Here is a 13,164-nt window from a genome sequence, read left to right as displayed (position 1 = left end):
GTGTTGGTGGCTCTGGTTGGATCCTGGCCATCACGATAAGATTTTAATCTTTTAATAAGTTGTGCGTTGTAATGCAGTTTTCTGACATAATGTGCTCAGGCACAGATGAGTTGAAGTCTATCTGAAGATTAAGGAGTGAGGAGTTACAGCTGGATTTCTCGCCAGCGTTACAAATCGACATGTTTCAGTCACATCTGAATGATCCTATATGTTGTTTCGCTTATTAAGCTTTCAAAGAAACTTGTGATTGTGAGTGACGTCATTGCCGCTCTGAGATGAATGTATCAGGCTGGGAACTGAACACCAGCCATCAAGCCATAACTGATTAACTCCCCAGCTGTAAACGTGTTTCTACTATCAGTCGCTTGAGCAGGTAAAACGGGGACAACGGCTCATTTTGCAACTCACCGGGCTGTAGTGGGCAAAATACATCCAACCCCTGCCCTGATTGGAGTGTTATATTCGGTCATGTCTGGAGCAAATAAAATCTCTGGCCTATATTCAGCGTGAGGTTGTGGTGCTGGCTTTCCAGGAGCCTCTCAAAGAAGAAGTGTTTTCTGCAGGCTAGTCTGTGAAGTTATCAGCGGCAGCAAAGGCATTAAGAAAATAAAGGGCCCGGGAGTCATGTGGTGCTTGGAGTTCACGCCAAGATAAGGTAGACCGATAAGGGCCCCGGCAAATATTTACTGTGTCCTCAGGATTTCATAATGAAGTGTTTATCAGAGCAGAGCCAAAGGGCTGCACAATGCGGCAGGCCCTGCCAAGTAGGATCCACGTACTTGTGACTTAGTGTCTGAGTGTGTGTGTCAATATGAGTGTGTAAAGCTCACTGTGTCACTCGACAAACATACACACAAGCTTTAATTGAGTGTATGATCTTTTATACATGTTATATCTATAAGAGAAGAACTTTTTCTACATGAGGATGTGTATGTAGTGGTGTTTATATGTGTGTATGTGTGTGTGTGTGCGCGCACGCAGAGGTCTTGCTGGTTAATGGGTCTGGAGCTCCTACAATGAAAGGAAATACTCTGACTTGTGATTAGGGCAGGAAGAGCCCCAGTTCCTGGCCACCACCCATTTCCACCTCTTCTCTGTCCTGCTGTTTTTCCTCCTCCTTCAGTTTCCCCTCTCCTCTGTAGTGGCGGCCGACGGCTTCTAGAAGTTACTATTTGTGTTCCATTGCTGCAGTGGGAAGCTGGGCTCGTCCTGGTATTGTTTTGGGCATGCTCGGCGCAGACCCCGGGGTCAAAGTAGTAACAGCGCATACTTTTTAGACTTTGTTTTAACCATCACGGGTGCCAGATGGGTGGAGGTTTGCCAAATAGAAAGTGGGAAGCAGAAGTTGTTCATCATTTTTGTGTCACTAAACTCAAATTAGACTAGGATAAGGCCACAGCCTCCCATTTGATCAGACTTTCCCGCAGGTTTTGTTTTTCTTAATTTAGTAATTAAGTAGTAGATTACTGTGGTGGAAGTGAAATCCAATCCCCTCTCTCTGTCTTTAATGAGGTATAATTGCTGCTTATTATTAAAGTGAAAATAGACATTTCTCATTTTAGCAGGGACAAACCCTAAAAGACCCCTCCTGCATGGTTCCAGGGCCCTGAGTCACTGACGAACCCTTAAAAGTCCCTTCTGCATGTGTCACTTTCTGGCTTAAAAATGAAACAATGTGTAACATGTGTTCATATGTGTGTGTGTTTGTGAAACTCACATAACAACCCCACCCATCTGGCACTACTACAAGGTTCAAAGAAACACGTGCAGCTGTCAGACTTTGTAGAAGCATTCAGTTGAAAAAACAAATTTTCAGTCACTGTTACTGTTGTAACTTTATGTAATTAGAAAGGCAGGTGATATCTGAGTCCAAGGCAATGTTTAAGCTGCCAAGAGAGACAAGACAGAGGGTTACAGTTCAGTGGGATTCATTCCCACAGCAGTCTGCATCCAGAGGCAGGAGTCCTGTGAGGCCTATAACTCAAAGCGCAGTCATGTAACTTTTTAAAGAAAAAAAAACAACACATTCTCCTTCTTTCAAAAAACAGAAAATCAATATTAAAGAAATCGAGCCTTTGTTTGTGACAGCCTTACTTTGTCTAGTATGACCAGTAGCTAATGGCAGCTAATGTTAGCAAACTTGTTAGCTGATTTAAAGACTCTTCTCTATTTGAGCCACTGTTACACTATGTTTAGTGTGTCACAGACATTTCAGGAATTGTATCACACCCAAATACAGTTATCAGTTGAGTTTGCAGTTCCCTTCAGTTCCCTTCCCTTCTTTCTTTCAGCTCATTGTTTTGGTTTTACAGCCTGCATCTAGCTGGTGAACATAGTGGAGCATTTATCATAGGTCTCTCATAAATTGAGAGTGGAACCAGAAACTGCTCAGAATGAAAGCTAATAATGCTCTGTGTCTGCTAGATGTGTACTTAGGCAACTATTGACTAACACAATCACCATAACACATTTAAAAAGCCTCCAAATGGCCAACAAATGCATTAATACAGGTTTAAAACAACTGAATCAAGGAAATACAGTACGATTCAACTTGATGTGAGATTTACATACAGATTAAACATACAGTTACACATATTCATAGATGTACAAAACACATCTTGGGAGATGGAGGGAAAACTCAATATGCAATTAAACTGTAATTACCACTGGTGTCCACAGTGGCCGCTGTTTAACACAGGTTCCACAACATCAGATTAACTTTAATTGAAGTTGATGACATAATAGTATGTGGATGTCTGAGCCATGTAACATAAAGTTGTTTGTGAACTGCTGCACTGCACCATACTTGGGTACATGTTGTTCTTTTATTGACTGAAAAAATACCAATGTGGTGACTGTGAGTTTGGCTCTATAACCGACAAATGTCTATTTGCCTAAAGCTCAACAGTTTTATATAATGATAGAGGGAAGATTAAACTCAACATGCGCACTTTTTCAGTCTGGCAAGGTATCAAACTCCTGTGAAAGTCTAAATATGTAACCCTTTTTTTTTGCTTATTCCTAACTATTCACCTCAGTATGACCACTGACAGGAGGTCACAGTTTACCCAGCATTCAGCTTACCACTGCCTCTCTTATTGTGAGTAGCTAAAAACATAATCTTCGCTTTATTTTCAGGAAGCAGCCTCCGGCCCCATGCTCAGCTGAGGTAACCTCCCCAACTGCCGCAAGGTAAGCCAAGGTAAGCCACAGTGCACAGATGCTGAATAAGGTAATGTTGTTTGCCCAGTGGATGTGAAGTCCGGTGATGGTCGGAGATGATGGGGGGGGGGGGAGGGTGGAGATGTAGGGGTTGGCTGATGGCCGGTTACGTTCGACCGGCGCTGCTTGGTCCGCCATGTTCCTCTCCCTTCAACGCCTGCCGAGCTGTAAATATTTACAAAGCATGTTGTGAGAGGCCTGAGTGTGCCAATGCTTGTGGCTCCTTAGCGCGTGTGCATGTGTGTGTGTGTGTGTGTGTGGGTGTGTAGGTGCAATGCAGATGAGATGCTTCTCTTGGTCGTCGCACAGTGTAAACCCTGAGCTGTGTGTGTGTGTGTCGGATGAGGTACTTCCCTTGGTCTCTCCACAGTTTACTAACACTGGCCCCTGGCTCTTGTTCAGGCCCCGGCTCTGAGTTCCATCTATGAACCAACAGTAAGAGTCCAGCGAGCAGAGAGGCAGTCGCACCTCAGTCTACCTTCTCTGACCCCTGCAAATGACAGACAGAGAAAGATGGGAGAAGTGTTTGTTTACCTCACCCCACCCTGTATACAAGGCCGTGGTGCTGACATCACGTCTTTGCGGGCGGAACATTCTCATAAAACATGTTTTCTTTACTCCTTTCCAAATGTAAATAATACAGAGGGTGCAAATACCATTAAGGGCCCGGCCGGGCCATTTTTAGGCAAGCAGCTCTGTATGAGGATGTCTCCAGATTCATGTACTCTGGGCTGGTGGGTTGCTGAGCGTGTGGGCGGAAGTTTCACTGTGGGATAGTTAATGAGGTACACACACATGCTAACCTGACCTGGCTCTAATTCTGTCTCTGGCTGCTTTATTTTAGAGGTCAGAATATTCTTGGCCGCCCTTTGCTAGAAAGGCCATGATAAACTTACAATACAAGATAAGCCACAGTTACACTCCCCACTGGGCAGAAAACCTCCCAAATCTATGCACAAAAAAGATAATTATCCCTTTACAAATTAAAGTTATGAAAAATAACATATCAAATTGCGTGTGGACTGCCTGTATTCACTGATAAATCGATTTTGCTATTGTACAAAGTTCTATGAGCCATTGCTATTCTCTCAGATCTATTCAAAGATTCATATTTATGTTGGTTAAGACACTTTATGTTGGCTTGCCGTCTAATTTGTCACCTGTATGTATGTTGATCAATTTTGCTCATTTAAGATACAGTATCAGGAGAGAGATGTCATGCCTTTCTCATATTTTCTGTATGAAACCTTTGCTATGCTTTCTTTTCAGATAGCAAAAAGGTTTCTGGCTAAAATGTGTAGTTATGCTTTAAATGAGTTAGCATTTCCTGTTAGTTTCCCTGTTCCATTACCTTTATTTAAAGGACCAGTGTGTAGAATTTAGTGGCATCTAGCGGAACAAACTTGGCAGAAATGGAATAAAATATTCATAAGTATGTTTTAATTAGTGTATATTAACCTGAAAACAAGAATTATTGTGTTTTTGTTACCTTAGAATGAGCCCTTTATATCTACATAGGGAGCAGGTCGTCTTCCATGGAGCCTGCCATGTTTCTACAGTAGCCCAGAACGGACAAACCAAACACTGGCTCTAGAGAGGGCCTTTCGTGTTTTTCACAAGTTTTGCAGCCACTGTACGCTTTCCTACACACTTGGAAGGGGAGAGGAGGGGTATTTAGTTTTTTGCAATCTGCAACCTCACCACTAGATGCCACTAAATCCTCCACACTGGTCCTTTAAGATTTGAACTATGTTACTCTTCCGCTTTTTTGTACATGTTTCTTACTCCTTTCTTTGGGCTTCTACTCTTTATTGTAATCTTAAAGGCAATGCCTTGTGTAACGGTGACACAAGTAGAAAGGAGTCCTAACATCAGCACTACTGGCTAACATTAGCCACCGTAAGCTACCAGTCGTGCCAGCTAAACCTCTGAGAGTATTGAACTGAGTGATTGTGCGTTTTGTTGCTTTGAATTTAAAGTTTCACTCGTTTAAGAAGTTGTGTGTTCTTTCAAAACTTAAATAGTCTCACTTGAAATGGAAGAGATGACAGTAAACCTCTATCTATAACACTGCACTGTCAACTAACAGCTTTGAAAACAGATCTGATTAGCAAACAGTTCAAGCGCCCACGTAAGAGCAGAACCTGAAAATAACAATCGCTATCTCTGCACTATATGTGTCACTCGAGCAGCCAAAACGTGACGGCTGTCTGAAACTCACACATGGGGTGAGAAGGAAGAGACGGAGGGCAGGCGAGAAAGTCCCAGACCTGGGTGTTTGAGAGATGCAACTGTAAAATTTAACATGTCCTATCTAGTTCAGTAAGGGGCTTTACTTAGACCAGGCGTGGTCTCAAAACATGTGATTGGCAGCCGAGCTTGGAGGGCGATAAGGAAGTATCTGTGAGGCAAGGGGTGAGGCTGGGGAAGGAGTGAATGCTGGGAGTGTGTATTGACATTGCGTGCATTTGGCCTACTTACACTTTCTGACCAATGGCGTTAAAGACAGAGAGAGCCACACATCTCGAGATTTCGGCCGTGATGAATGAAGCTTCACGGTCAGCGCTGTGGTTTGAGAGAGCAGAGAGGGAGAGCAAAGGGAGTAAAATTATGGAGTATGGCAATAAGTGGGGAGATTGACATGAAAATATTTAATGTGGGTGTTTATTTGGAGAGGATTTTGGCAGTGAGCATGTCCCTGACTTCTTTCATTTGCTACTCAGTAAACACTTTTCAGCATGGAAGAGAATCCCTGAGGTCAGTGTGTGCAGGTTTGTGTGAGTCCATTCGTCCATCCGCCTGTGTGTGTGTGTGTATGTGTGTGTGTGGTGTGTGTGTGTGTGTGTGTGAGTCAATGTGGAAGTCCGTGCACCCGTGCAACACCAGGTAATTACATATAATCATCTAAAATGTTTATACTGTACAAACTGCATAACTATGCTGAGTGAGTGGCTGTGTGGGACGGGTATAGCTGCCGTTGTGAATGAGCCCGGCCGCTCCATGATTAACCAGGCGCATGACCAGGCTCAGATTATCATGCAGCAAGACAGAAGGCCTGCTAACACTCTTTATGACAACCATATCCATACCACACTACACAACCAATCATAAAGACATACTGTATAATATACTCATCATGCCTTATGGTCATGCTTATAGCAAAGGCCGGGGGAGGGAAGTGTTTTACATTCATAAAATGGATAAATACCTTTTCCCTGACAAGCTTCAACCACAAAACTGTTTTTCCAATTACTCCAGTCACATATTTGAATTGAATTCAGTTGTTTGACTCATGCTTCCTATTAAACTGGGTTAGGTGCTTTGATAAAAAGGGCCAAATAATAATCGTGTTAAATCTCATTATTATTATTTTTCACTAAACTATACAGTATGTTGGTGTCATTGTAGGGTTTTCGTGTTGTTTTTGCTGTGCTAGCACTGATACGTTACTCTCTAGCATCTAGCCTAGCCACCCTTATTTACTTTTTCTATGCCTGTCAAACTTTCAACTAAAAAGTCATTTCTAATCAGTTTTGAAACAATAGGTCTTTGATTTTATAGAGAAGTAAACAAAAGCAGGCTTCTCATTTCTGGCTCACGACTGTCAGTTTTTGTTTCCTGAAATGATGACTGCCGATAGCAGATTCTATCAGCTGTAGCTTAGCTAGCAAATTAAGCTAACATTAACTTTGCAGGCTGGTTGAAAACAGTATCTCCAGCTCACTTTTTTTAATGTTTGGCGCAACATTGTTCTTCTATTACGGTTTAGAGCTAGTTAGCTATTATAGTCCCCAGAATACGCTGGATGGATTAGCAACACATCCCATCTGACCAGGTCTTGGAGAACCGCAGGATGTAGCTAGGGAGAATGTATATGCTACCTCACTTGGCTAGCTGCCACAACCACAGGACCCCGATAAGCGTCGGAAAATGGATTACGATACATAAATAAAAAATTAATTAGAAATTGTTGATTCTAACATAACCCTTGGATGGTTTGGATGCTTACAACAGACAACATACCTTGACATGCAACACAGAGGTTAGGTTTATGTTTTACTGTTACTGTATAGTACTGTATATACAGTACTATATGTTTCACTTATATTAGAAAACATTTTAAGGACTAACCAATGGGTTTGGCAAATGTTGCTCTCTCAGGTGATAAGTTTGGTTGGGGTTGCTGGGGTGTAAACTTCCCTAAATCCAATAAAGAGTATATCTTGGCTCCCACATAAGAGATGTTCCTGTCCTGAATGGGGATTTTTCAAACATAACCTGTAATCTAACAATATTATGAATTTAGCTAATGATATTGGCTTTGGAAGTAACGCTTGGTTACTACTGCAGGTAAGTAGTAAGCTACTTAGCCAGGCATGCTAACGTTTGCAGAACAGACAAACACTGTTTAATCAGTTCCTTACAATTTTGCTTTTGTGTTTTTAGTTTTGTAAAGGAGAAAACAAAGACACCATCCTCCAAATACTGAGCCTGCTGAGAGGTCTGCCGTGCTAAGCTATTGGTTGCTAAGTTATTATTGGACAGCGCTGTTTGGGTAAGGGGTTTAGTGAATGGTCAATTAGTGCCTGATGTGTCATTTCCTGACTGAAACGTGTGTTTTTAATTATTTCTCTGTAATCACAGAACATTGTGTTCTCTTATTAAATAAATGGTACTTGGAGGACATTTGCACATGGACTATTTTGTGGTTGAGAGTCTAATTTTATTATTTGAGCATTGTATTTTTTTTCCCCCTCGCAGAAAGCTTTTAATGTCAGTGTCAACCATTCATACAAATTAATGGCACTCTGAGCTTACTGATTATTATCATTTGTTCTGTATTTTTTTCTAATGTTGATGTAATGCATCAGTTGGTTTCCATAAAGCATGATGAATATATTATGAATTCTCATTAGTAAATATGAAATAATAAAAACAATGTATGGAGGCCTCTTTGACTCTCAGAGGTAGAGAGTTCAGAGCGCCTTTGAGGTTTGACCTGCATCTGGCAAAGTTAAAGGGGGCTAAGGGTCGCCTAGTCCCGGATGTGGTGCTGGTGTGGCCATGTGTATCTGTGTGTGTGTGAAGAGAGGAGGAGGGGTGTTGGTTAGTTCTTCTCGGTCTAGTTGCAGTGCTGTTACTCACGTCCATATTTCATATCTGTGGCTTTCAAACAAAAGCCGTATGTTGATACAATCTGCTGGCCAGCCAGAGGAAATGAGTGTTTGTGTGCTCACTAATGATGTTTCTATTTCTCTTTCTAATGCGATCCAGTTTTTTCCACTGAGTTCATTAGAGCGCACTGTTTCATTTCTCAACATAATCACACATCTATTCTTTAGGTAGAAAGTTTCATCATACTCACGTGATGATGAAAGAGACACAGAGTGAAGTAAAATCCTGTCCTGATTCAGCACTCACACACATGATGTTGCCAGCGATCTGTAGGTGTGCATGTTTCTCTGTTTACCTGATATTCATGTTTAATTTTCAGTGTGTCTTCAGTAGGCTGTGGCTTTGTGATTTGCATTTGGGTTACTGTCATATCAGGCAGTGGAGTGTCACTGTCATTCTCCTTTGAAAGGATGTCTTCAGACAACAAGAATCTAATTTTAGAAGCAGCATGATTGCATACAAAATTGACATTAGGCAAAACTGAGGAAATGAGGTAAAGAAACCACACAAGTTGAAAATGCTTCAACTTGAATATCAAGGAGGGACGAGTCAAGAGCAACTGGACTTTTTTTATTCAACTTGAATAAAAATTTTAGCTTGAAATGATTTGGAGGCTTTGTGACTCCACTTCATGAATGTGCAAAAGGGACCCCGAGGAAAATAAGAGAAAGACCTGGATTAAGTTTTGAGATCAGCTAACAAAACCTGTTATATGAAACATGCTATATTGCTCACCATTTCCTCTGTTTTAAGCTACAAACTGCACTATTTAGCTACATGATTAGATAGACTAGGTGGAGAGGAGCCTGTAGTGTATGGTACAGCTAAGATTGGTTCCTGTCTTGCACAGGGTCCCTGTGTCAAAATCTAGTATTGAGGCCTTCATTATTTCACTTGGCCTGACATTTGTTTCACAAATGACCACATGTCAGGCCAAGTAGTCCTTCATATTAAACAGAAGGTAGAGGGAATGGGGGGAGGGGGGGGGGTCATTTTTGCCCTTTGCCCTTCTTAGAGGTTAATCCAGCCATGGCAGTTGAATTTTGGTAAAAAAAATATTTGTATCTGTCTCAGCCATTAAAAACCCATTCAGCCTTTACAACAACTGTTTGCATGTGTGTCCATGTGCAGAACAAGCAGACCATACATCAGCCTGTGGTGGCCTCACGTACTGGAGGGCTTGGCTGTGTTTGTACGCTGAAAGATCTGATATTTGGCAGCCTCTGCCTTGTTCACAAACTCACTGTTAGGAGTCTTACTGTACAGATCGCAGAGCTGCTCCCACCCCCGACTCTCTCCATCTTCGGCCGGTGTGCTGCAGGCGGACGCAGGTCCTGGAGCTGCAGCAGCCGGCCGGTCCTCCCATCAATGCCTCCTTTAAGGGTCAGTGGAGCAGAGCTGCAGCACAGACCACCTTTATCCAGCACTCTCAGGACACTCATTCATACACCAGAGAGGGGGAGCTATCTGCAGCAACACACACACTGAGCAAAGCCTGTGTGTATGTGTGTGTGTGTACCCGCTTACTCAAACAGCAAGAAAACACACCTCCTGCGCTCATTTGCTCATTTGAGTCCGTATGTGCATCTGTGTCTGTGTGTGTATTGCATCTGGGACTATGCATACACACTGTTTACTGTAAATAAAGATAGATTTCATTTTACAAACAAAGTCATGTTTATTTGAATGATCAATCTGACACTCATGCTTCTGTGCAGCCATTCAGGAGTTTGGGGTTTTTTTGGTGTGTGCCATGTGGCTGCTTCTGCAAGATGTACAGCAGACAGCGTTGGCTGTTTCCCATGAAGTTTACCAGTTTAACTCAGATTTCTCAATGGTGCATTTCACTCTAATAATAAATAAATCAGTATTTAAAAGATGACTCAGAACCAAATCTGCACACCCGCATATTCACTGTTGGGTTTATTTGATTTGGACACACACACTGACCCATGCAGACACACATACTTCTGTTACCGTAGCTAGCCTAAATAATCTCTTATTTAAAAAGTTGAGTCACCTTATAAACACACAGAAGGTCCTTAAATCGCCCTCAGTCCAAACAAAATAGGAAAGTGGATATTACTAATCAGGCAAATATGTATCCTTGAATAAAGGAGAGTGTATTTTTCTACTTCTTTGTTATCACATTCATTCATTCATTCATTCATAGTTTGCACTTCTTTAGTCAAATAATATACATATATTTTGACATAAAATGCTGATCTGCAGCAAAGACAAGCCTACTTTTGCTCCCACTTGCAGAATGGTTCATTTCTAAAGAAAACAAAGTTTGAAGATTGAATACAATTCTGAACCATAAACCAGTGCCACCTGATTAACGGGTTCAAGCGCGGCATGACAGCGACAAATTCAACACGTCGTAACGCTAACTGATGACAATAATGAACATAATGACAGATGGTGAGTCATTAGGCCTGAAGCGTTTAGACTGCTTGACCTAAATCACAATCTGCCTCTCATTCTGTGTGTGTATCACTATAGTACAATGATACATCAGCTATTTACCCAGGGCCAGACCTTATGCAACATTCATTTAAAGAGAGACTGTTTTGGAAACTCCTTAACCCCATTTACCGAAAGTGAGGCCTGCAAAAGTCACAAGCATCTCATCAGAGAAACTGGATGAGAGCAAAACAATATGATAACTGTTTTCCTCTCACAGTTATGTGATCAGGATTTACAATATGAGCTTATACCTCTTCTTTCACATACATAAGGAAAATGATTCACTCTTCCTTCCCTAACTGAGTGTACACTTAACCCCCTTTAGTTACTGGCTGCTACGCCTGTCAAGCTCTCGGTTCTGACGCAATACATACGCAGTTTACAGTCATAATTGTGGCACATTTACTACTTTAAATTCTTAATATTTTTTGAAACAATGAGTCCATGATTTCAAACAGAACTATACAAAAGAAGGGTTCTCGTTTCTAGCTAGCTATGGTCAGTTTTGTAGGCTGAAATGATATTATATTTTATTAGCTGTAGCTAACTAGCTGATTAAGCTAACGTTATCTCCTTGAGTTGGCTGAAAACACTGACAACACTGTCTCTGGCTGAGTTTTTAATGTTTCCAGCTGACCTATTTTTTTGAGAATCTTGTAAAAGGGTCTAAAATATGCACGATAGCTTTATACATGATATGCTAAAAGACTAAATGTCTATATGTCCCAGCGTCATCCACGTAGAATACATTGAAATAAAGAGACAGTATTGTTCTTGTAGCCCTAGTATTATGCATATGATAAGCAAAAATGTAAGGTATTTTGTTCTAACATAACCCTTTTTGGCTGCTTAGCTTACTTGTTCACATTTTTAAACAGTATGTTTTTACTTTTGATCTTATAAGAGAAAAGGCTTTTAGGATGAAGACTAATGACAAATGTAATGCTATATCAGGAAACATTTTTGGGGTTGCTGGAGTGTAAACTTGGGACAGAGCTAATAACATACTAGTGAGCCAAACATGCTAACAAAAGCATAGCCTCTTACGTTAGAGCAGATAAACATGCTGTTTAATAAATTCTTTACACTTTGCTCCTGTTTTTTCTTTTAAATAATATTTTTGGAACAGTTTTTTGACCACTGCTGTGCAGGAGAGGGGTTTATCAAATGGTCAGTTCCAGCTGAAGGCATTCACTGCCATTATCACTGAAATAATATTGCTGGAAGGGCACATCATACCCACCTTACCTCATATCCACTCAGAAATCCCAGAGGACCGCTCTCTAAAGGAAATGAGAGGTTTGAGATCTCTCCGCTGATAAAGCAGCAAACCTGTCACTGTGTGTTTACACAGTGGCACGTTTTTGCTGCTTCCCAGCACCGTCCACCGGGCCAGAACTTCCAATTTAAGTCCTTTTCCTCTGCTGCTATTTATTAGAGGAGCGTTAGATAAACTGTTTATGAAAGAAAAAGTTGTTTTCTTTCTTTTCATTCCCAGAGAAGTGTATGAAGTCTTTCATTACAGGTTGAAGTGTTTCAGCCGCTCTTAGGGCTCTGCATTAATTCCTTGTCAAACATCTTGGCATGTGAATTCATATTCATAGGAGCTGTTTCCAGTGCTGAGGTTGAAATTTACTGATGGGGTTTTTTTTTACTCTCTTGTAAAAGTCTTTCCAGAAGAGGTGAGCTTGTTAAGGGTACTGAGGCAAGAAAATCTGTGAAGACTTTTGTGTGAAAGAAATGAGGAAGAGCTGAAGAGGAGACAACCATTTATGTTTAACTTGAATTTCTCACATTAGGACTTAGATAGGCTTTCATAGTGTTGTACAGATGTTACTTTACAACATTTTGCCATGATCTGATGATGATCATTGAGTGTGGCATTGATCAATAGGCTTGAAAATGTCGTTACTGTTGAGGCTTTACAGGTAGGTATGGTGACTGCAAGAAAAATGTTCTTGCACAGTCACTATATGATCAACATCTGCCTTCTAATTTTACAAATGTACAGTGTGAATATTTTCCCCAAAGATCTTTCACAAATGCACTTTATTTTATGTGTTATGACAACAGTGGCAACTAATAGCTTGTCACTTAAAGCTGCGCCAATCAATATTTTCATATTAACAATGTTCTGTGAAATGAAATGAATGTGTAATATGTGTCATATGAAAGGTGTCAATCATGATGACAAACCCATAGAGAATTATCACCAAATTCTGCAGTTACAGAGTTTTAGTGTCTTTTAGTTCATTGTTTTGGTTTCAAGACTTGCAACTTGCTGTTTTGGTTCAGTTA

At 41.0% G+C, this 13,164-nt stretch overlaps 2 long non-coding RNA genes across 5 annotated transcripts; one reads left to right on the top strand and one right to left on the bottom strand.

Annotated features, from left to right (window-relative positions):
* Positions 1–1,822: 1,822 nt before the first annotated feature.
* On the bottom strand, positions 1,823–12,211 carry LOC122996468. 4 transcript variants are annotated; one of them, XR_006406981.1, is made up of 3 exons: positions 12,115–12,211; positions 5,704–5,787; positions 1,823–3,712 (listed from the first exon to the last, which is right to left on the bottom strand). It is a non-coding gene; the product is annotated as an uncharacterized LOC122996468 (long non-coding RNA). The 4 variants fall into 4 exon arrangements; XR_006406983.1 differs by lacking the exon at positions 12,115–12,211 and adding an exon at positions 9,642–10,006; XR_006406982.1 differs by lacking the exon at positions 12,115–12,211 and adding an exon at positions 8,588–9,633.
* Positions 5,781–7,908, top strand: LOC122996469. The gene is made up of 2 exons (XR_006406984.1): positions 5,781–5,979; positions 7,669–7,908. It is a non-coding gene; the product is annotated as an uncharacterized LOC122996469 (long non-coding RNA).
* Positions 12,212–13,164: the final 953 nt, after the last annotated feature.

This window comes from Thunnus albacares, chromosome 14, assembly GCF_914725855.1.
Source record: "Thunnus albacares chromosome 14, fThuAlb1.1, whole genome shotgun sequence".
NCBI classification, from domain to species: domain Eukaryota; kingdom Metazoa; phylum Chordata; class Actinopteri; order Scombriformes; family Scombridae; genus Thunnus; species Thunnus albacares.
The sequence above is the reverse complement of the archived record's forward strand: the minus strand, read 5'-3'. Positions and strand labels throughout refer to the sequence as shown.